Raw genomic sequence first — 25,881 nt, 5'->3', positions numbered from 1 at the left:
CAATTCGACACTCTAAGAAAATCCTAAGTGAAATAATGCAACCCTGTCATATGTATAGATGAAAAATTGCATATGAGAATATAATAATTTCATCATTTCAGCCATGCACATATAGTTTTATATAGGTAATATGCAAACATTATCAAAATATCAAGTGTCAAAATAAAACAATGAAATTATATTGGATCAAATCAAATTAAATGTTTAATTTTAGGAAAAAATATTCCGTAGTATATAAGACTAAACTGCTAATATTTAATCTAATAAAATAGCTTTCCCAATCATTTTACCATGCTTTATTTAAAAAAAAAGGATAGACACTTTGTTTCTTCCCTTTCCATATTTTCCTCACTGGTATAAAATAAAATTCTCTATGTTATATACCCTGTTTCACTACCATTGTGATTTTGCTGGGCTTTTAAAAACTCTCACTATATGGTTTTGAGATCTTAATATCAGATACTGTAAAACTCATCTCTCTGGATTTTGAATTTAGTCACATATATAAAATATTATTATACTTTATCCAGAGTAGCTGGAGAAAGGATCTTCTGATGGTTTCTGTCTGCCTTTGAAAGGAAGTCTTAGATGCCACTTTAAATTAAGAGTTGAGGTAGATGTTTTATTATGCTCATTTCACAGATAATAAAACTAAGGCTCTGAGAGAATCAGTGACTTTTCCAGGACCAGACAATGAATCAGTATGAAGGAAATTTGAATTTATTCTTCAGATCTAATGTGATGTACAGCATACTAGGAGCTTTTGCATGTTAATCAGTTCACATTTTAAAACCATATTTAAACAGGTAGAAAGATAATCAAGGATAAATATAATGAGGACTTGTAAAATGAAAATAATTACAGCATTAATGCTAATTTTTCAAAATGAAGTGAAGTCACAAAATTGTTAGTTAAACATAAATCCATCTTTTTGTTATTTTCAGCACAAAAGAAGATCAAGGAAAATATAGTTCTTCAGCTTGGGGCATAGCAGTGATGATTTTCTTATTTTATTTATGTTCAAGCTTTTTTCAAAGAGGGATTAAAGCTACTAAATGATGAATTGAATAGAAAACTAGAACACTTTAACTCATCTTTTGCTTTTTTCTTATTTGTCAAGTGAAATGACCACTGAACTAAAATAGTAGTGCAAACACTAATATAGGAGAAAGTGCCCCAAGATCATGCTCAAGATTGGTCAGGAGATGTAAGGTGAGTAACTAACTGTTTCAAGTCCCTCAGCTGACAAATTTGATGCTAGAACGAAAGACCTAGTAAGCAAGATTTCTTATGGCTGTTGATGATTATTGATTGTTATTGAGAATAGGATAAAAAACTCTGAAAATTGGTAAACAAAATCTTGATTTTTCACAGTGTATACTAAAAATAAAGTAAATAAACTGGGGATTGTATCATTTAATGTAGATCCTGGAAAATATTCTAGAATCAAGAACTACTAGGCATAAGCTGGGTTGGTATGAATGCATACTATCACATTAACCCATTCATTTCCTTGGGAAATAGATTGGTAGATATAAAAAATCTAACTGTGGTAGTCATGCTTATCAGAAAGGCATTTGATCATATTTCTTATGAGATACTTGTAGCTACAAGAAAATTAAAGGTGAAATGTAACAGCAATTTATTGAATCAGAAATCAATTGGGTGACTTTACCTAAATGTGAATATAATTGTGATCAACTGGCTAGGTGATTTCTCATGGTTATCTCAAGATTCCATATAAAGATTGTTCTGCCTAATCTATTTTTATAGCTCTTTGGTAACAACAGAGAGGTCATTTATCTAAATGACAGGTGGCAAACAGCAAATTTGATATATAAACTGATATATGACTTGAATAGTGAATTTGAAATGGTGATGGACTCAAAACCATGCAGTATAAATATACCATCCAAGTAAATAAATGTGATGTCATAACTTAAGTCCTAAAAATAGAGGTAGGGCAGTTACAACTCAGACAGTATTAATTTTTTTTCTAACAGTCATAGATGAATGGAAGATATTACCATTGTAAGAGAATAAAGGAATAAGACATTTGAATAAAAGTAGAAGATATGCATCTTCTCCTTTATGAAGAATATAAGTATTCTGCTTGCAACATATATATTTTGAAATAATCAACAGCAGGCAACACACAGGTGACAAGGATTGTGTTAACAACTATGTAATCCAAAGATTTCAGGAAGGAATAAAATAAAGCATAGAAATTCAAGAACTGTAAGAGAGGAACAACGAATGTACAAGTATAAGGACTGCATTTCAAATGAGTTAGGGACCAAACAAGAATATTCCTCTTGTCTTAAGACATCACAATAAAATGAAATATGGTTAATGCCTAAAAACATATCAATTTGAGGAAAGAAAGAGGGAAAGAAATAAAGAAAGAAAGGAAAAAGAAAAAGAAAAAGGAAAACGAAGAGGAAGAGAGAGAGAGAGAAAGAAAGAAAGAAAGAAAGAAAGAAAGAAAGAAAGAAAGAAAGAAAGAAAGAAAGAGAAAGAAAGAAGAAAGAAAGAAAGAAAGAAAGAAAAAGAAAGAAAGAAAGAAAGAAAGAAAGAAAGAAAGAAAGAAAGAAAGAAAGAAAGAAAGAAAGAAAGAAAAGAAAGGAAAGAAGGAAGGAAGGAAAGAAGGAAGGAAGGAAGGGAAGAAAGAAAGAAAGAAAGAAAAAGAAAGAAAGAAAGAAAAAGAAAGAAATAAAGGAAGGAAGGAAGGAAGGAAGGAAGAAAGGAAGGGAAATAAAGAAAAACAAGAAATCACCTACTAGTTGGCTTGGAGCTATAATATTTCAGGTATCATGAAATGTTTTATACACATTTTTATTTTGTTATTTATTCCTCAAAGCTCATCCATTTTTATTAAGAAATTAAAAGAAAAATGTAAAAAGGTTGTGTTAGCTTCTCAAGGGCATATGACTTGTAAGTAGCAGAGTTGATCTTGGAATTCTGGTTGTATCAGGTCCCTCTGTGGATTACTATGAGCTAGAACCAGTTCATATTACTCTTTACAGTCAAAATATCCAACATTCTCCCCCCACCAAGCCTATACTGAGGATCAAAGATATGGAATTGATCACAGAAGTTGGCAAGCATTGCCTTTTCCCCTCAGTTTGGCACCTACAACCTATAAGAAAGTTGCCTAGTCATGTGATTGAAATTGAACTTAAAGACAAAAGAGACACATACTGTTCTGAAGAGAAGAGTTAAGTTCAATAATTTACACACATAGTATTTTTACATTCATTGGCTTTCGCTCCCTGCAATCATGGGAGACAGGTTGTCATCTTCTATATAAAGGAATCACAACTATGTTATTTCCCATAGATTCAACTAATTAGATATAGAATTGTGACCACTACTTAATTCATTTGAAAATCAGTTACATGCCTTTTCACTTATATACAGGACAATTTAATACATTTATTAATAAAATATGTTTAGTATATTTATGAATTACATTATAATGTACACAAAAGAAACAGAAAAAATAAAACTACAAATGAAGCACAGTTTTGACACAATAAGATTAAACTTGTTCTCAACATAATTGCCCATGAGAGAGAGAGAGAGAGAGAGAGAGAGAGAGATTTTTTTTTTCTTAGAGTTTTACTCCCATCACCCAAGCTGAAGTGCCACGGAATGATTTTGGCTCACTGCAACCTCTACCTCCCAGGCTCAAGTGATTCTCCTGCCTCAGCCCGCCAAGTAACTGGGACTGCAGGTGTGCTCCACTAGGCCCAGCTATTTTGTTTGTTCGTTTGTTTGTTTTTGGTAGAGACAGGGTTTCACCACATAGCCCACACTGATCTCAAACTCCTAGGCTCAAAGGATCAGCCCACTTCGGCCTCCCAAAATTCTGGGACTACAAGTGTGAGTCACCATGACTGGCCTGCACTTGATATATTTCAAAATGGTTTTCTAGTTTATTTGAAATATGATGTTCTGAATGTTTTCCTAAATTGCTTTTGTCATCCTGATATCCTTTCTTCAAATTCTGTGGTTTTTATGAGCACACGATGGTTGTCAAATGTTACCTATTTTAGGCATATGGCATATCATTGAGGTCGAAGTTTACTGAGTTCAATACTGGGTCAATTTTTGAGTATTATTATCTTATCATCACAAATACCAATTGAAGAACAAAGAACAGATACTCCAAAGGTCTAAATAATGAATTGAGTAGAAGAATGCTTTGGAATCCAAATCATAACTTCCTTGGTACAGTATCACAATACTAATTGTTACATGTATGTCATGTTAAGGAGAAAAAAATTCTAACAAATAAAGTATATTAACTGTCAATGTAGTGTTTGTATCAACTGCTGTAAGAAATAGTTAATTTTACTTAAAGCAAACGGTGAATTTTGCTAAAAATCAAAGATAATTATCTATGATGAAAATAGGAATAATGATGTTAAAAAACGAAGCTCATTTCTGCCAAAGTGGTGTTCAGCTCGTTCAGCCAGAAGTTAATTTTATAGAAATATATATTTCTGAGTAGTTTATAAATTATATATGAAAACATACCTGGAAAGGGATATGATGTTGAAATCATAATATTCAAAACAATTATCCACCATGGCAATCTAATAATTGATTCTAGAGACAAGAAATACAGACCTCTATACTTGCAATAATTTCTTACTCTGCTTTATTCCACCTTTCTTGTACTACTCTATTGCCTCTGAAAAGACTAAAGAGATCAAATATTCCACAAAAAATATAAAGTAGATAATAATACCACTCCTGCTTTTTAGATAAATTAAATAGAAATATTAAGCAACTTGGCCTATTGTTGTATTTTGAGTAATATCAGTGCCCCATATTGAAATCTGATGAAGTAATTCTAAAGGTTGACCAGTTTTTGGTTTGTAAAAGAAAAAAACATAAATTCTAAAAAATCTGAAACAAATAAAAGTGTCCTGTGCCTAGAAGACTCTAATAGTGAAAATTAGGTTGACTCACAGAAAGAGTAAGATGGTCTCAGAATTTTGTATGCGACGAAAAAACTATTGTGCATTCATTAGAAAGGAAACAAGCTTCCAAGAGTGAAATTGGATCAACTTTTAATATAGCACATACACTCACACATGAGTACAAGATTTTGATTTTTAAAATAAAATGGAAAACACAAAAGAAAAAAGGGTTGTGTGTGGATGAGGGCTTTCATCTGAAAACCGTGCTATCTCCATGAGAGAAAAAGGAAGGAAGATTTATTTGAGAGATGGTTGAGAGTTCTAAAAATGTACTTAAGTCTGCATGAAAGTGCAGGAAAACCACAGACGGTAATCAAAACAGATCATTAGATGAAATATTCCTAGGCTTTACTGCTTCAGGAAAAGTGATAACATAATAGGACATTTAAAATGTCTTTGAAGTCATGACTGTTCGAGTTTATACTGCCAATTCATGCTCATTCCATATTATTGTCCGGTGAGACAATATAATGGTAAATCGAACATGATTTGAGATCATGAATAAGAGAGAGAATATGTTTATTCTTAATGTAACCTAAAGACAAAGTCAAGTTCATTGAAGTTTGGACTCTGTTGGTCCTTGTTAAAATTGTCTGGGAACAAGATATTTATAATTCAAAAATTCATTTATAATTATGTAGAGGAATTGAACTTATCATCATTTAAATTCCTGTGAATACAAAAGAGGAGTTAATGAGATTGTGTAAGTGAACTTTCAAAGATATAAGCAGGATTTTGGAAACTTGGATAACTTGTATTCCACGAAGAGAGAGAAAGAAACATGGTTGAGAAAATACCTGACGGTTTATCACATGAAGTTTAGAGAAACACCAGAAGTGAATGATAAATTATGAATTTCAATATTCTATCCACTTGGATCCAGCCTATGAATGCCTTTTATTTGGCATCATAGGGAGTAAAGAAAACAGGCCAGTTAGAGGGCTGCTTCAGTATTTTTTTTTTTAACTCTTTATTTTTCCTTTTGCTACTGCCTTCTTTTTTAACTTTTAGGTTCGGGGTACATGTGCAGGTTTGTTATGTAGGTAAACTTGTATTATAGGGGTTTTTTGTACAGATTATTTCATCACCCAGATATTAAGCCTAGTATCCATTTTTTTTTCCTGCTCCTCTCCCTCTTTCCACCCTCCACCCTGAAGTAGGCCCCAGTGCCTGTTGTTCCCTTCTTTGTGTTTGTGAGTTCTCATCATTTAGCTCTCACCGCTGAGTGAGAACATGCAGTATTTGGTTTTCTCGTCCTGCATTAGTTTGCTAAGAAAAATAGCCTCCATCTCCATCTACGATACTGCAAATGACATGATCTCATTCTTTATTATGGCTGCATAGTATTCCATACTGTATAGGTACCACATTTTCTTAATCTAATCTGTCACTGATGGACATTTAGGTTGATTCTATGTCTTTGCTACTGTGAATAGCACTGCAAAGAATATTTGCATGCATGTGTCTTCATGGCAGAATGATTTATATTCCTCTGGGTATATATCCAGTAATCGGATTGCTGAGTCGAATAGTAGTAAGGATTGCTGAAACTGTGTAACAGCTGATACACAAAAATGATCATTTTTAAGGGTTGGATATTGAGATTTAACTATTGATCATTTAGGTACATAAGACCTTTCAATGATTCCCCATTAATTCAATTCTAAAATCAATTCACTTTCCATGAAAGATGGTTTATAGCATCTAGATGTTTGGGATTTTATAAATTAGCATAAATATAGAAAATATGAATAACTGATCTGGATAATTCCAAGGAACAAAACTGATTACTCCAGGTGATCAAAGTGATAATGGACAAACAGCATCACATTAAGTAAACAAGCTTCTGCACAGCAAGGGAAAGAATCAACAAACTGAAAAAGCAACCCACAGAATGGGAGAACATATTTACATTGTATCCATCTGATAAAGAATTAATAATCAGAATGTATAAGGAGTCCAAATAACTCCATAGGAAAAAAAACCCTAATAATCTGACTTAAAAATGGACAAAAGATATGAACAAGCATTTCTCAAAAGGAGACATACAAATGGCAAATGGGTATATGAAAAGGTGCTCAATATCATTGACTGTCAGAGAAATGTAAATCAAAACTACAATGAAATCACAACTACACTTCCATGTTAGTTAAAATGGCTTTTATGCAAAGGACAGGCAATAATGAATGTTGGTAGGAATGTGGGAAAAAAGGAACACTTGTACACTGCTGGTGGGAATGTAAATTAGTAAATCACTATGGAGAACAGTATGGGGGTTTCTCAAAAAACTAAAAATAGAACTACCACATGATCCAGCAATCTCACTACCAGGTATATACTGTTAAAACAAACTAAATATGGCCTGAAAAGGACTCTGTACTTCTATATTTGAGTCCTTGGTGATAAACTGTAACCTAGCTTAATAGGCAGACAAAATTGAAAACCTAACTTAGTAGTATGCACCTGTAACAATAGGTAACTCTTGGCCAATCCCAGCAGCCATACTTCAACCTTTCATACACCGCTGTGTGTTCAAAGTATGCTCAAATAAGGCATACACCAAGCTGTAACCAATCCAGCTGTTCTGTACCTCACTTTCAATTTCTGTACGTCATTTCCCTTTTTTTTGTCTATAAATCTTCTTCCACTATGTGTCTGCCCTGAGTCTCTGTGAATCTGCTGTGATTCTGGGAGATGCCTGATTTGCAAATCATTCATTGCTCAATTAAACTCCTTTAAATTTAATTTGGCTGAAGCTTTTCTTTTATCAGTACTCCCCAAAAAGGAAATCAGTATATCAAAGAGATATCTGCACTCTCATGTTTATTGCAGCACTATTTACAATAGCCAAGGTTTGGAAGCAACTTACTTGTCTGTCAACAGATAAATGAATACTGAAAATGTGGTACATACACACTATAGAGTACTATTCAGTCATAAAAAAAGAATGGAATCTTGTCATTTGCAACAACATGGATGGAACAGGAGGATACTGTGTTAAGTGAAATTAACCAGGCACATAAAGACAAACCTCACATGTTGTCACTTATTTGTAAGAACTAAAACTTAAAGCAATTGAACTCATGGAGATAGAGAGTAGAATGATGATTACCAGAAGCTAGGAAGGGCGGTGGGTGCGGTGGAGGGAGTGAGGACAGGTAATGAGTACAGAAATACAGTTAGAATGAATTAGACTTAGTATTTGACAGCACAACATGGTGACTAGAGTCAACAATAATTTATTGTACATTTTAAAGTAATTAAAAGAGTATAATTGGAGCATTTGTAACTCAAAGAATTGATAAATGCTTGAGGTGATGGGTACCCCTTTTACCCTTTAAAAAACTTATGGAATTACTCAAGTTTATAACATAGTTTACTTATAAGTCCAGGAAAGTGAAGCAGCTACTAAGCACTAAATGCCCAGAAGAGCACTTAGAAAGTGTGTTTCTAAAGAATGTATACTTTTTGAAAGAGCAAACATACATGGATATGTAAAATATAAAGTATACCATAAAAACAGAATAAGTTTATTTGACAACTACATAAAAAAAAAACAGAAAGATCCATGTTTGTTCTAAGCAAAGGATAAACTGATCAAAGATAAACAACTGGAGTTTAAAATAGAGAGCCTTGTTTCATCTCTAGCATTATCATAGTGCAATGAAAATTTAATGATCTGGATTCAGAGAATGAAAAATTCAAGGCAATAAATTAAAGAAAATATCATAAGCCTGGGACTTGTAGTAGAACTCAGTGATATACCGACGTATTATATTTTTTTAACCACACCCCTTTTCCATTAAGTTCATTTGCCTACTGATGAGAGTGTTGCTTGGAGGTGATTATTAATAATCTTTAAATATTTTCTCTCCAAAGGATGTTTTATATTTTAGGAGAATGACTTAACCTTGGATCTCTTCTTTCCAGAAATATTTCCATTCTATGAGAGACCACATGGAGTGGTGTAAAATGTGTCTATTGAATGTAGAGTCAGACAAGTTGTAGCAGATGCTTGTAATTCTATGTTGCCTCTGCATGCATTTTGAATACTGGTTAGGTTTCTTGTGCCAAAGGCAGGGCTCAGTGACCCTTGACACAGTTTCCAGTTCTACCTTACACCCAAAAGACTCAAGATGTGGCCAAAGACACAACTTAAATACATCTCTCTTGCTTAACAGACTGGGATCCCAGCTTTGCTGCAGCTTCCCTTCAATGGATCATACTATCTCAAGTTCCCATTTTGCCTAGTAGGAAAAAAAAAGGAATCAATTAATTATAGGTAAACTCAATCACTTCCAGATTGTGTTACACATTAGAGATTCAAACCGAGCCAAATTAGCATCTTTACCCTCTGTGAGGAAAGACAAAACATGTAGTATGGAAACATGTGGTATGAGACCATGCAATCACACATTGCCTGGCACTTACTACTTGGTTCCTAAGGCCTAGTTGTTCATTTATCATCCACAAAATTGTTGTCATGCTTCTACCATAGAATGGTATAATATCAGGGAGGCAAGGTCCCTTCCCTGTACTATAATCAATGAAAGAAAGTAAAACAGAGTTAGCCATGGCCCGGAAAGCAAAATTTAACTGAGGAGACAAGGGAAGAATACAAGAAAAGATAACACACAGTTCACAGCCGGTACCTAAAAAATGACTACCAATCATAGAGAGTGCTGGAAATGTGACACGCAAAGTGGTCCACCAAGCTGGGAGGATTTAATGGAGGTAAGGAAAAAACTAGATCTTAGTCTACAATGACCAGTAAATTATAACATGCCCATTTATATTAGATTCAAACTTTAATGAAATCTATAATTAATTGTTTACCAATGTTGGGTACTTATGTTAAGCACCTTATGTGCACTGTTTCTTATAATTCTCATAATAATTTTATGAGGTTGGAAAGAATTTTATGCTCATTTGAAAGATATGAGTCACTTAAAGTAGTTTAGTAATGAGCTGGTTAGCAAGTGTCAAAGACAGGGTTAATGTTCAGATCTTTTATACTCCAACAACTACACTATTCTTTATTTGCTATGTTCAACATATTTTGTCTCAGTTTGCAAATATGACAAACTTACACAATCAAATTAATCATAGCATTTGTAAGTGGATTATGACTGGGGGCACTTACCAGACCGCATTGTGCCTTGAGTTTGAGTTCTGACTCCATCCGATAATAGCTGTATGAACACAGCAGGTCATTAATGTAGTGTGTATGTGTCTGTTTTCTCATCTATATAACTGAGATAAAATAATTGCCCTGCTAATCTTACAAGTTTTTTGATCATCAAAATAGCTACTCTACAGAGGACACAATAAAAAATTTTAAAAATATATGATATATATGTTCTAATTTTTAATATATAAAATATACATTATTATCAGAAGGGATTTAGCATTCCACATAGAAAAATGAAATATTAAAACAACAGCATTAGCTTTAAAATGCAATGTTCATGGAATAATTTATGAAGTAATCCATGAACATACCTGGCAAATATGTAAAATGCAAAAAAATAAAAGAAAAAAAAAAGAAGTCTTTTTAAATTAGTCTGGTAATGTGAGAGTATAATAAAGCAAAATATAATTTCCAGAAGAAAAATTTCAAAGAAAAATGCAGCTTCAAATAGCCAGAGAGAGAAAACAAATCTCAATGTCTCCACCTCCCCTGCCCTCACTTTTCATTGTTAGGGTGCCCAGTGCTCCATAGTTTCCAGTGCAGTTTTTTAAAAGCTGGCTAAATCTTCCATTTTATTAATGCAATGACTAATCCGCCAAGTTTGCCTCTATTTCCTGAAATGAAACAATGATGACAACTTTCCAACTAGCGTATGAGTAAATGTTTGGGTAACCTAAGTTAGTAATGGGCAGGAACTTTCCATTTTAAAGCAATATCTAGAAGGTATTTGTTAAGAGAGGACAAAGAAAAACAGAACAAAGCTATAAACCACAGTCAGCTTTAAAATTATATAAGAATGGCTGGGTGCAGTGGCTCACGCCTGTAATCCCAGCACTTTGGGAGGCCAAGGCGGGCAGATCACGAGGTCGGGAGATCGAGACCATTCTGGCTAATATGGTGAAACCCTGTCTCTACTAAAAATACAAAAAATTAGCCGGGCGTGGTAGCGGGCACCTGTAGTCCCAGCTACTCGGGAGGCTGAGGCAGGAGAATAGCATGAACCAAGGAGGCAGAGATTGCAGTGAGCCGAGACCGCACCACAGCACTCCAGTCTGGGTGACAGAGCGAGACTCCATCTCAAAAAAAAAAAAAATTATATAAGAAAATGTTTAAAAGCTGTACATTAAGAATAATAGACCCCTATGTGATGGCATGGCTTGCCTATATCAAAATATTTCATGTGACCCATAAATACAAACATCTACTATGTACCCACAAAAATTAAAGAGGGAAAAAATGACAGCAAACAAAAAAAGAAAAACAGACACATCCTTTCAAAGGCAGATGGATTTCCTCTATATTAATGGCTTTCTAAGTGAATGCCATAAAACACAAATGCAATGCTAGAAAACTGTAGAAGTATCAATGTAGGTGATCTACAACAAACAGAAATAAGAAGCCACAAAGTGCAAAGTTTTGTCATGTTAATTAGTGTAACTCACCATTCCACATAAAGTCAATAAAAATTCAAGACAATTTCTCAAATCTATGCAGGGCATGAGAGTAATCAATGTTCACAGTCCAGCTGTGAGCTAGAAGGATTCAACATTAAGTTTTCTGATAGGAAGATAAGAAGAGACTAAATCTATACGCTTCTCATTACAAATAAGTGCTACCTGACTTTAAAATAAAAGGTCAGTGAATCAGCAGCTAGCTTTAAAATTTCTATTGTCTATGAAACTTACAACTGCTCAAATAAATCCCAAGTCGCTTTCTAAATTATTGTATTAATATATCGGTAGGTAGGTTTTGAGTATCATCTGTCCAAAAATGTGCTGCTCTTAGCTTGTCTTGTTTCTTCTTCACTTATTTTTCACAGCTATATTTTCACCTTTATTCCCAAGCAGCCCACAGGATCCAAATCTATTTTAGTTTGAAAGTCAAAGACAAAGACAGAATTGTGGTTATCAGCAACCTCAGGTGTGCACATCCTTCGAGTCAGCCCCAGTGACTCTATGCACAATGAGTGATCCCCAGACATCTGCAGCTGAAGCCTTTCCATATAATTTGTTCTTATCTACTCTTTTACACAAGTATAATAGGCCAACTGACTGTGTTTATATTGGATTTCACTGCCACTAACTCATATTTCCCAATCGGACTCGAGGCCCTCAACCTTCAGCCCATGGGATTCACCCTGATATTTTCTAATATCGTGAGCTGAATTCTACTTCCCATAAGCCAGACATTCCTCTCTTAGTTATTTCTCCAGATCATGCCCAGATTATACCAAATGTCTTACCCCAGGAAAAAGAGATCCTATCTTTCTACTACTCTGTCTTGGTAGTCGAAAAGTATCCTAAATCACATGCTGATGAGAACCTAGAAAGTCATCTATCATTGTCTTCACATTGAAGATAATAGCCTGACACCCATCGTCACTGAGATCTTGGCTGAAGTGAAAGGCTGCCATGATTCATTACCAGGATGGTCACACTACAAAGCTCATGTTAATTCTTCTCTTCCTTGAGAGCTTGACAGTGGTAGAATAACAGATAGGTGAAGTGGAGCCGGATTACGAAGAGCTCTGCAAATCATAAAGGAAAGTTTTCACTTTATCCAATATGCCACAAGTTGTGATTGTTGTTTCCTGAGTTGGAGAAATCCAAATCAAAGTAATGCCTTAACATGGTGAGCATATTCTGGTTTTCTTATGAGATATCTGGCTTTTACTTGTGTCTGGTGTAACTTTTAATTGTTTCTGGCTTAAACTTTCAAGAGATTCTCTCTTTGAACAAGAAAATATTGTCCCCCTATGTTATGAAGTTGATGAATCATAGTCGATTAGTGGGAAGTATATTCATTATCTGTAATGCCCTAGAAGCAGCCTTTGGCCAAAAGAGTAATGTTTGGTTCTATACACTGTACCTACCATTTCTTGGTTAAGGAAGCATGCTTTTGTTTCACATGTCTCCTCAATTATACCATTCTTCTTAGGAGAGTTCTTGTTCTGAGTGAGTGGAAATAGAAAAAACTTCTTGTTCTAATTTGCCTGAAGGTTAATATTCTTTAATTACTGTACTCTTTCAAAGCACCACTGGCTTTTTCTATAATAACATTTTCCTTTTGTTATAGAAATTTGTGTTTTAGTGATATAACAATTATTTTGTTTTCTGTTGTCCTTTCCTTTTCTGTCTTAGCTTGTAGAATCTTAGAAAGAGAGAGAGAGGGAGAAAGAGAGAAAATAAATGAGTGCCTGTCTCCCTCTGCAGTTTCAAATATAATTAGCTTTAAATAGCTCCTAAAAAAGAAAGTGATGTGTATTTGGATATGCACCCTTGTGTTAGATTCAGATTTAATTACCAATAATTTAGCAATACCTGAATCAGCTCTGAAGATTCTGATGTGCAATGCATAATGCTAAATCTCTTCTATATATAAAGTTAGAGAGACTATATTCTCTCATACATCATGTAATATTCTCTCATAAGAGACAGGAGTATGCCTCTCAAATAATTGGGATAAAAAGACAAATGGAGATATAGACAGAATCATAATTGGACTTTATTTGGCTACTCCAGCAGTATCTAAGCCTGTCAACACAGTATAGGCTTATCTTTGAAGCAGGGGACAATGGCACTAAAAAGTAATCTGGGCTTATTTGTAAGATATCCCTGGCACAAAGGTAGTGTCAAATAGATACCCTTGCCTTAGTAAAGTGGCCTCACCTAAGATAGAGAAAACCACTGTGCAGAGAAACACCTGATTGAGATACCCTGTGCTTTTGATTCTATCATTCTGTGTCCAGGATTATAATTATAACAACAATCAGGTGTGCCATAATAAAATAAAAAGAAAATACATTGGGTACATACATGTGGAGACACCAGTCTTTACTAGACATTTTTTAGGAGTGAATACATAAGGGAAAAAGATGAGCTTATGAAAATACTTATCAATACAAAAGACAGAACATCACATTTAAAATGCTAAAAATGCATAATTTTTACATGGTTTGTTAAACAACTGAGAAGATTTTAGGAATCACACTTTGTGTTTTAGACAAAACTCAAATTCTATAAAAACAAAGATTTTAAAAAACAAGACAAAGAAGGGACAGAAAAACTAAACAAAATATATTAAATAATGACACTTAAGGCATTAGGCATCAGTCAATGAAGGACAGTAAGACAGAAAGAAAGCAGTTAAATTTTACACTTACCGCAGCTAATTGCCTGAAAAAGTTTTCAGGAGCAGTGCAGGATGGGAAAACTCACACAGAGTCCACAGCCTCCCTGGGTTGAAAAAATAGAGCCAAAGTCTGGGGAAGCTAAGGAGATTAAAGTAGACAGACGGAAGCACTGGAAAATGAGAGCTGCACAGAGAAAGAATTTCATATACTGCAAAAAACATCTCCTAGAGAATTCAACTAAGTACTGCTCAGTACGTGCATGGGAGAAAATACTCAAAGACTGGGAGAAGAACCATCCAAAAGGATTAGAAGAAAAAATGCCCAGAAAGCACACAGTGCCAAAACAGCATCTGTAATCATTATTCAGACCCAAACCATCTTATTTCAGGGGACATTGTGTAGAGTAGAAAGGTCTTGCCTCACCAGCTAGAAAAATATATTAAACCCAGATAAATGCATTTCTTGTCTTGCCTAACAAACTTAAAACCAGACATGAAGGACTCAATGGTTTCTATATAGTGAATCTGTTTCTTTCTCTCTCTCTCTCTCTCTCACCCACACACACATATACCCCTCAAAATTATTTAAAGAAATATAAAAACATCCAATATCAAACAAGGTAAAATTCATGTCTGAAATTACAGCCATGCAAAAAATCAAGAAGATACAACTCATACTAGTAAATCAAGAAACTGAAACAAACTCAAATGATTATCATAATTGAATTCATAGACAAGAACATTAAAACATTTATTATGACTGTATTTCATACTTTCAAAAATCTAAAAGTCATCTTGAACTTATTCAGTAGAGACATAAAAGTCATAAGAAAGGTTCAGATCTAAGTCAAAAATTACAAATTACAATCCCTGAGATGAAAAAGATGCAATGTGATTAACACAAGATTAGATATTGGAGAATAAAAGACTAGTAAACTTAAAAATATAGCAATAAATATATCCAAAATAAGAGCCAGAGGAAAAAAAAAAGACTGAGGAAAAATGAACATAACATCATGTACTCTGAAGAATGTGACCATATATATGTTTAAGAGAAAAACTTTAAGCACCTCAGGGAAAAAAGACATGTTATGTCCAGAAGATCAAAGGTAATAGCTCTAGATTTCTCTTAGGAAAGCTAGCTTAGAAGACAGCAGAGTAATGTCTTTAAAAGTACTGAAAGGACAAAAAAGAAACTGTCAACATAGAATTCTATTCCTAGCAAAAATATCATTCAAATATTTAAGTAAAATAGTTTCTCAGACATACGAAGACTAATAATCATCAGCTGTCTTGTGGCATAAACAAATGTTAAAAAAAAAAGAAGTACTTCAAGCAGAAGAAAATGAAACTATGTTGAAACCTGGATCTACCTAAAGGAATGAAAAAACACAGAAAGTGTAACTACGCAGATAAATGTAGTGACTTTTATTACTAAAATCTTATTTTAAAAATAAGAAACCATTTAAAATAAACATAATAATACTTTAAGTGTTGTTTCAAACATATATAGAAACAAAATACATGACAATAGCATAAAGGTCTGGTGGGTGGGGAGTAGAAGCACAGTTGACCCTTGAACAACAAGGGTTTAAACTCTGCGGGTCTACTTATACATGGATTTTCTCCCACGTTTGCCACCCCTAGGACAGCATGACTAACCCCTCCTTTTACTCAACCTACTAAACATGAAGAGGACAAAGATGAAGACTTCTATCATGATCCACTCCCACTTAATAAAGAGTAAATATATTTTCTCTTCCTTATAATTTTCCTAATAACATTACCTTTTCTCTAGCTTGGTTTATTGTAAGCATATTGTATCTAACACATATAACATATAGAATAAGTGTTAACTGTTTATATTATCTATAAGGCTTCTGGTGAGTAGTAGGCTATTAGCAGTTAAATTTGGGGGAAGTCAAAAGTTATATTTGGTTTCAGCTACACAGGCGGTCAGCATCCCTAAATCCTACATTATTCAATGGTCAGCTATACATTATTTTAAAGTTCTTACACTCTATGGGAAACATAACACTGCTTGAAAGTAGATGGTAAAGAGTTAAAAATGTGTACTAAAAACCTTAAAGTATCCATTAAAATAAAACATCAAAAATAGGAACTAATCAGTCAACAAAAAAGGGAAAAATTGAATAATGTACTCAATACCAAAGAAGAATGAAAAAAGAAAAAAAATAATTGCCTGCAGATAGTATAAATAAAAAGCAAATAGCTTGAAGGTAGATTTAAACCCAATCTTATCAATAATAGCGTTAAATTTATGTGGTCTAAAAACTTTAGTTGGAATGCAGAGATTATCAGATTGGATAAAAATAACAAGACTCATATACACTGCTTTTAAAATTATGTTTTTTAAGTATAAAAACACCAATACAAGTAAAAGGTTGTAAAAAGATATATCGTGCAAACGCTGATCAAAAAGAAAGCTAGAGGGACTATATTATTATCAGATAAAGTAGACAGACTTAAGAGCAAAGTCTCTTAATAGGGATAAAAAGGATAATCTTACAATGGCAACAAAGTTAGTTAATCAAGATGATATAACAGTTCTTTCCATTTATGTACTTAGGGAAAGTTTTTAAATACTTGAAGCAAAATCTGATAGAACTGCAAGCAAAAATTCTGTTGTAGACAAATCTTTAGTTATAATTAGAGATTTTAATACTTCTCTCTCATGCCAAATAGTATAAATAGAGATAGAAAATCAAAAAGGATAAAGAAGACTTGAATAACCTATCAACCAACTAGACCAATTTTTTGTATTTATAGAATATTCCAAACAAGAAGAGCATCAGGATTTACAACTTTTCCAAGTGTACATAAAACATTTACCAAGATAGATCATACTCTGAGTTATCAAAACTTTCTCAATAAATCTGAAAAGATTTAAGCCATTGAAATTATATTTCTGATGACAATGCAATTAAAATAGAAATCATTAACAAAGTATTAATAATTCCCAAATATTTGGAAACTAACACTCTTCTTAATAATCAATGGGTCAAAGGTGAATTCAAAAGTGAAATTTTTTGAAAGCATTTGAATGTAGATCAAAATGAAGGTACGACAAATGAAAATCTGTACTTTGCAGGTAACTCAGTAGTTAGTGGGAGGTTTATAGTACTGAACCCTACATTAGAAAAGAAGAAAGATCTGAGTCAGCTTCCACCTTGGCTCCCACCTTAAGCTAGAAAAGCAAACTAAGAAATTAGAAAGAAACTTAAAGCAAAAGAAAACCAAAATAATCAAATGAAAGAAAATAATCAAATTAAATAGAAAATCAACAAAAGACAAAATCAAGTAAGAAAGACAGAGGGCGGCCGGGCGCGGTGGCTCAAGCCTGTAATCCCAGCACTTTGGGAGGCCGAGACTGGCGGATCACGAGGTCAGGAGATAGAGACCATCCTGGCTAACACGGTGAAACCCCGTCTCTACTAAAAAAAAAAAAAAAATACAAAAAAACTAGACGGGCGAGGTGGCGGGCGCCTGTAGTCCCAGTTACTCGGGAGGCTGAGGCAGGAGAATGGCGTGAACCTGGGAGGCGGAGCTTGCAGTGAGCCGAGATCGCGCCACTGCACTCCAGCTCGGGCGACAGAGTGAGACTACTCATTCCATCGTCACAATACCCTACGGGATAGTGGCGATTATTACCTGACTTTTACAGGTGGGTAAACTGAGGCACGGAAGGGCTGGCTAGGGTAGCTGGGGCCTGAGGGTGGGGGGCTGGGAGGTGGAGGAGCTGGGATTTGAACCCCTGTCTGTCAGCTTAATCACCACGGCTTACCCAATGCACCATCCTGCCTCCCTCTCCACTGGTCCTGTGGGTAGATCCATAGGTTGATTGATTGATTTTCTTCCCCAGAGACTCCAGGTGCAGAAAGGTTCTGGTGCTGGAAGCTTCCTAGAGGACTGGTCTTTATCCCCTTCCCAGAGGTAGGTGAGGCCCAGGGAGGAGACATGAGCTAGCCAGGGAGGGAGGGCTGAACCCACCTGACTCCCCACTCTGGCTCTGCTCTTGGCCACTGCAGGAGCTGTGGCCACAGGCGTGGCCTGGGTCGTCCCGGGGCCTCCCTTGACAGGGCTGCTAGCCTGAGCTGCATGGGCCGCCCTGCTGGTCTGGGGATGGTAATGAATGCAGCAAATATTTCACTTGACCCGTTTCTGGGCCCTGTGCTGAGCGCTCCTCCCTCACAGCAGCCCCAGGGGCATGGGTGTCCTTCTCCCTCCCGGTAGGCAGATCCAGAGCCTGGCCTCTCCGTCGTGTCTCTGCGTGGGCTGCTGTTTCTGCTTGTCCCTGGTGGGGGATTCACCCCTTTTTATTGAGGTAAAATTCACGTAAGTTAAAACTGCCCTTCTTACAGCGTACAAATTAAGTGGCATTCTGCTCACGATGTTTTGCAATCATCACAGCTCTCTAGTTCCAAAACACTTCCATCGCTCCAAAAGAAGACCCCGTGAAAATGCGGTGCACTCGCTCCCCACGTGCCCTCCTCCCCCGAGCCCCTGGAAACCTCTGAGCTGCTTTCCGTCTGTATGGGTTTGCCAGTGCTGGGCATTTCATATGAATGGAACCCTAAGCATTTGTCCTCCTGTGCCCTCGAAGTCTGTGCATGTTGTGCCAGTGCTGGAAAAAGAAAAAGAAAGAAAGACAGAGGAAACGCTAGGCACGGTGGACACTCCTATAATCCCAGGTCTTTGGGAACCCGAGGCAGGTGGATCAGGAGTTCAGGAGATTGAGACCATCCTGGCTAACACGGTGAAACGCCGTCTCTACTAAAAATACAAAAAAATTAGCCGGCCGTGGTGGCCTGTAATCCCAGTTCCTCGGGAGGCTGAGGCAGGAGAATTACTTGAACCTGGGAGGCGGAGGTTGCAGTGAGCCGAGATCACGCCATTGCATTCCAGCCTGGGCGACAGAGCAAGACTCTGTCTCACAAGAAAAAAAAAAAAAGCAAAAGGAAAATAGTGAGAGAGAAACAAATGTCAGTAAAATACCACTATATACTTATTAGAATGTTTAAAATATCAAAGACTGATTATGCCAAGTATTATTAAGTATATGGAGCAACTTGAGGTCTTACACACTGCTGATAGGAGTGTCAAATTATGCCAGCACTTTAAATAACAATTGAAGTTTATGAAAAATTTAAACAAATGCCAACCGTATAAGCAAGCCAATGCACCTCTACATATTTACCCAAGAGAAGTAAAGAATATCTTCCCCGTTGCCTGACTTAGCTGCTGAGACCCATTGTGAACGTTGACTGCTCCATGATCAACTAACTTTTATGAGCCAGAAATCTTGACCTAGTCCAAATTTCAAAACCAACCTCCTCATCCTATTATGTGCTTTCACCATGTCCAGTGCCACCTAGTATTTTAGCTGTTCGTGAAAGGAAAACCAGGGCAGATGCACTGCCTTTATGAGTTAGTGCCTGAAGTGGCCTTTCTCTTGTCTACAATACAGTTGCATCTCTTTCAACCCCATTCCCAACCCCACTACAATTTCTCAGTAGTGAACTTTGCTTTCTCAGTAGTGAGCTTTGCTTTCCCTGAGCTTCGCTTTCTCAGTTTTCTCAGTTTAATGAACCACTTATTCACGTCTTTCCAGTTCCCGCCAGCCTCCTTTATTTCCTAATTATAACTGTGTCCTCCTTTTTGGCCAGTGATTCCTTGGACTGGTACAGTAGTGAAAACAAGCAAGTAAAAATAAGCAAGAAAACAAAAACAAGAAAAAGGCAAAAAATGCTTTTCTTCTTGGATCAAAACATCTCATATTTATAATCTGCATGGATAATACCAACTAGGCATAATTCAACAGAGATCTCCGGTGTAAAAAAATCCTTTTGCTACAAAAGAGGGGAAGTGTGATTGTCTTCAATTCCTCATGTTCTGACAGCGTGTACTGCACTTTAGTGCAAATTAGAAAATTTCCCTGTTCAGGTGGATGATTCCCAAAAAAATACTTGCTCTGAGTGTTTGATGCATCGCAAGTTGACCCAATTCAATTCTATCAAACAGAGCCCAAGCTACCCTGCCTCACCCTAAGCTAAGTACTTCCTAATTACAGTTGAACTTTCATGTGATATCTAGAAATCCAGAATCCAGTGGAATAATGTTCTAAAGTATAAGAGAAGTTATAAAATATGTGTGTGTTCATGTAAAGCAGGCCTCTTGAGTTTTCCATTTTCCTCCCCTTTAAATTCTGATTACTTATTGCTCCTTGTGGCAGACTATTTTTGGAAAAGGCACAACAGTTGCTTCATGTTTAATACTGAACAGGAAAGGTGAGATGTTGACCTCAAATTTTTATTTTTCTGTGTACATGTCATTACATATTTATCTAAACACCTAGGATATATATTTAGGTTCCAAGGGAACCCTAAAGTAAACTCTGGGCTTTGGGTGATAATCATGTGTCAGTATAGGCTCATGGATTGCAACAAGGGTACCACTCTGGTCAGAGGTGTTGAAAATAAGGGAGGCCAGGTGAGGGGGACAGGAGGGATATATGGGAAATCTCTGTTTTTTTATCTCAATTTTGCTATGAACCTAAAACTCTTCCTAAAAAAATAAAGTTTTTAAAAAATGTTTTAAATTATTCTCATTCAGACCATCTAATTCCTAATAAAAGACAAGCATGGCTGGAAAATGGCATGGAATATGCAGACACACAGGGAGAAAGCATGCATGCTACAAGTTTCCATGTGTCTACTTGAGAATTTCCAGATGCAAACGAAAAGAGAGAGATTGCAGACTAACCAGATGAACTCGCTTTATTTTACATTTTTACAGTTGCTATGTATTCTTCCCCCCAAAGTAAGAAACCCTCATCAGTGAGAAGTGGGAGGTTGGAAGAGGAGTGATAGAAAAATCCTAGATAACTGACATCAAGTATTCCAATTTATAGGGTTTCAAACTGTTGCAAGCATTTTTCTCTTTTCAGATAGAGCAGACTGAAGACTGATTTCCATCCAAATTTTGAAAAATAAAGCTGATCCTCCAACCGGGTGAGAGAAGAGAGAAAATTCTTGTTTTATAAATGAGAAGGCATGTGACAAATGGAACAGTTCTAACCAGAGACTTTTTTTTTTTGCACTATTTTATAATTGGTATTACAATATGGAAGTGTCTTGTCCTTCACATGCAATTAGTGCCGTGGGAAAGTTGCACTGCAATTTCTACTCACATTCCAGTCTTTGAAGGGACTCAAGACAAATGTGACCCATGTGACTCATTTTACACTGCTGAGAGAAATTGACTGTTCAAAATCCATCCTTCGATTTTAAGAGCCATGATTATAAAAAGTCAGACAAAAACAAATATTTGAGAAAGCCTTCCCTAGAAAATGTATCAATAATTGAGAGAAGGAAAAACTCTAAAATCAAATGTCATAATTAAAGTGAATAAAGTACACATTTTAAGCATAATTCATAACTGAATTACAAAAGTAATTGTCATCATATTTTTATTGCTTAATCAATTTCCATACTCAAGTACACTAATTCCCACCTTCTTTTTGGTGTGACTTTTTTTTCCCTTCGAGACAACTTAGTCTTGATGTTTTTTCAAATGTACTCTATTTCTCTCATTTATGTGAGCTCAAGAAAACATTATTTGGTCTTTCTGCTCCAACAAATATGAAAGAGAAGGAAAGACCAAACAGAGGACCCTTAACGGGAAAACAGAAATCAAAGCAAATAACCAAGGAAAAAAAATAAGATATTAATGCTTATGATAATTTAAAAAGTAAATAAAATAAGGAAACTAGCAAAAACTCCTCAGCAGAAATTATTCCCAAATTGCTCAATATCAAGGACTTATACACATTATCGAAATTCATTTAGTCAAAGCGTACATGTAAGCCTTTGGGGTGATGGAAGTGTTTTGTATCTTGATGGTGATGGTGATCTTACAGGCATATTAAACAGTCAATATTCATCAAAGTGTACACTGGATGCAATCTATTACACATAAATTACACCTCAATAAACTTGATTACAATAAGAAAGCAAAACACTTGTTTATGATCCCTAGATAAAAGTTAAGTGCACTGAAAATAAATGAACTATGAGTGATAGTAAATATTCACATTTCACAGAAGTCATTGCTTTAAATGTACACTTACACTCCAATATTTCTCAGTGAGAGGTTTCAAAAATCATGGTATGTAATAAATGTGAGGTATCACAGGCACCATATTCATTTGCAATCACAAGGAAAAGCAGATGTAACAGTTTTTGACTTTTTGTCATTTCATTTCTGTATCAGTCTGTTTTCACACTGCTGATAAAGACATATCCAAGACTGGGAAGACAAAGAGGTTTAATTGGACTAACAGTTCCACATGGCTGGGGAGGCTTCAGAATCATGGCAGGAGGCGAAAGGCACTTCTTACATGGCGGCAGCAAGAGAAAAATGAGGAAGAAACAAAAGCAGAAACCCCTGATAAGCCCATCAGATCTCGTGAGACGTATTCACTATCACAAGAATAGCACAGGAAAGACCGGTCCCCATGATTCAATTACCTCCTGGTAGGTCCCTCCTACAACACTTGGGAATTCTAGAAAACACAATTCAAGTTGAGATTTCAGTGGGGACACAGCCAAACCATGTCAATCTACAACTTAGAGTTCCATCCTCTCAGTGCTGGAAAAGTTGGAATGTTTCATATTTTATGGTAGGATAAAGTCTACGGATTGGAATATAAGACATTGAAGTGCATTAACCATCAAAAACTGTGAAGGAGGCCAGGCACCATGGCTCACGCCTGTAATCCCAGCACTTTGGGAGGCCGAGGCAGGTGGATCACGAGGTCAGGAGATCGAGACCATCCTGGCTAACACGGTGAAACTCTGTCTCTACTAAAAATACAACAAATTAACCGGGCGTGGTCGCACACACCTGTAGTCCCAGCTACTTGGGAGGCTGAGGAGGCAGGAGAATCGCTTGAACCCAGGAGGCAGAGGCTGCAGTGAGCTGAGATCATGCCGCTGCACTCCAGCCTGGGCGACAGAGCGATACTCCATCTCAAAAAACAAAACGAACAAACAAACAAAAAACTGCGACGGGTCTGAGAGTTCACCCTTCTCACAAACTAACCAGTTAGCCAGACAAAAGTTTCATGAATGCTGGTAGAAGACGCAAGACTCCTGGGTCACAGAAAAATAACAGTTTAGTGCTCATGACAATAGCAGTAGCCAAAGTATTAGCATTTTTTTGTACCAGTTAACCAGGCCTCCATTTTTGCAAAGTGATGCAAAGAGAACCAGATGGTACCTTCAGTGATTGTGCTATAGAAGAGGAATCTTGAATTCAGGGAACCCGAATCCTTTATAATGGGCAGTGAGCATGCCTGGCCTTTGCTCCAGACAGAGACACTGTCTCTATGTTCCAAGACTGTTCACAATACAAATATCCCTGAAAAGATAGTTCAGAATGAAGGGCAGTTAGTTGCTCACTCACAAGAGATGCAGAAATACAAAAAGTCTGTGGAAAATTGACCTCTAACAATAACAATTCAATCATTAGGAAAGTACTTCAGGGTACCTTGAATTCTTCAAAGAAAATGTTAGCTAATTTATTAGAAACCTCTGCTTTTCCAGGTCCAAGTTTTACACTAATACGTGTATATAAAAGTGTATACATTTTCTCAATTTGAGTCAAAATACCAAAATCTACACAACAACATTTGTATTAATTAACAGAAAACAGACATAGCAAGGAATAGCACACTACATGCATGTGCTGGACCTCCTTGTAAATCACCTCATGTAATCAATGACAATCCAACTGTTACCATCTATTTCAAATGATGAGTTCTTGTCCATGAAATTTATTTCTCATTTATCAAGGTAACAGGAGTAGAAATTAATCAATCTTCAAATCAGCTGCCCATAATCACAAAGTACATTTTATTAATGTGCTAGAAGAACAAATATTGGAAAGTTTTATTTGGCTTCAAACTTGACCCTACTTAGAAATAAGGTGACAGCATACTGCATTTCAAAAAGTATACATTCCTCATTAGCTCAACAGCCCAAGCTAAAATATACATCATCCTAGATTTCACTCTCCTTGTCACTCTTCTCACATGCAGTCAGTTGCCCACTTCTGCCATCTTTGTTTAATCAATAGTTATCATATCTGCTTCCGAGTAAGGCTGTGCCTTTTATTTGTATCAACTGCGTCTCCCATTATGCTGATGCATAGTCAGCACGCAATAAAGGTTTGTGAAACGAATAGATCTACTGCTTCATCAACGTCAGAAAACAATGCACATGGGAATGTAAATTGGTACATCCATTATGGAAATCCATATGGAGATTCTTCAAAAAAATTTGAAAAGAACTACCATATGATCCACCAATCGCACCTCTGAGCATACCACATATATCCAATGGAAACGAAATCCATGTGTCAAAGAGGTATCTGCACTCCCATGTTAATTGCAGCATTATTCATAATAGCCAAGAGATGGAATCAGCCTAAATGTCCAAAAATGGAGGGATGGATAAAGGAAATGTGATATATATGTGCAATGGAATACTATTCAGCCTTAAAGAAGAAACCCTGTCATATGTGAAACATGGCTGAACCTGGAGGACATTATGTTAAGTGAAATAAGCCACCGGGCGCGGTGGCTCAAGCCTGTAATCCCAGCACTTTGGGAGGCCGAGACGGGTGGATCACGACGTCAGGAGATCGAGACCATCCTGGCTAACACGGTGAAACCCCGTCTCTACTAAAAAATACAAAAAACTAGCCGGGCGAGGTGGCGGGCGCGTGCAGTCCCAGCTACTCGGGAGGCTGAGGCAGGAGAATGGCGTGAACCCGGGAGGCGGAGCTTGCAGTGAGCTGAGATCCGGCCACTGCACTGCAGCCTGGGTGACAGAGCGAGACTCCGTCTCAAAAAAAAAAAAAAAAAAAAAAAAAAGAAATAAGCCAAGCACAGAAAGACAAATATCACATGTGGAATATAAAGAAGTTGAACTCACAGAAGCAGAAAGTAGAATGGTGGTTACAAGGGACTGGTGGGGAGAAAGGTGGAGATTGGAGAGATGTTTGTCAAAGTATGCAAAACTTCAACTGGACAGGAGTAGTAAGTCCAAGAGATCTATTGTGCAATATGGTGACTACAGTTAATAACATTGGACAGTATTGTATTCTGGAAAATTTCTAAAAGAGTAGATTTTAAGTGTCCTCACCACAAAAATCATAAGTATGCATATGATAATTAGTTACATTTAGCCATTCCAAATGTATGCATATTTTAAAATATTACATTGTACACAATAAATGTATATAATTTTTGTTTAATTTTTTCAAATAAGCTTTCTAAACAGAAAACACCATTAAAAATGAAAAGGAAATTTTAAAACCACAGTGCACAAAGAGAGATATGGAAAAAATTGATTTTCTTGTCAAACATGGATTTTATCTTTCTAACAATTATAGATATTTTCACATAATCGATAATACAAGCATACATTTTGTGTACTGGTAAACACAAACCCCATTCAAAATAGTGACATTTTTTTTCTCCAT

At 36.0% G+C, this 25,881-nt stretch overlaps 2 long non-coding RNA genes across 3 annotated transcripts in view; one reads left to right on the top strand and one right to left on the bottom strand.

Moving 5' to 3' along the window:
- Nucleotides 1-25,881, bottom strand: part of LOC139361347 (uncharacterized) — a 75,503-nt gene that overhangs the window by 15,823 nt on the left and 33,799 nt on the right. The window contains exon 4 of one of the 2 annotated variants that reach the window (XR_011618907.1): nucleotides 23,614-23,754. This is a non-coding gene — a long non-coding RNA (uncharacterized lncRNA). Of the gene's footprint in view, nucleotides 1-21,110; nucleotides 23,755-25,881 lie in introns of those variants that run through there. The other variant, XR_011618905.1, reaches the window with a different exon arrangement.
- On the top strand, nucleotides 1,138-21,354 carry LOC139361349 (uncharacterized). Its single transcript, XR_011618910.1, has 3 exons — nucleotides 1,138-1,212; nucleotides 15,961-16,056; nucleotides 21,281-21,354. It is a non-coding gene; the product is annotated as an uncharacterized lncRNA (long non-coding RNA).

This window comes from Macaca nemestrina, unplaced genomic scaffold (assembly GCF_043159975.1).
Source record: "Macaca nemestrina isolate mMacNem1 unplaced genomic scaffold, mMacNem.hap1 Scaffold_44, whole genome shotgun sequence".
NCBI lineage: Eukaryota > Metazoa > Chordata > Mammalia > Primates > Cercopithecidae > Macaca > Macaca nemestrina.
The sequence above is the reverse complement of the archived record's forward strand: the minus strand, read 5'-3'. Positions and strand labels throughout refer to the sequence as shown.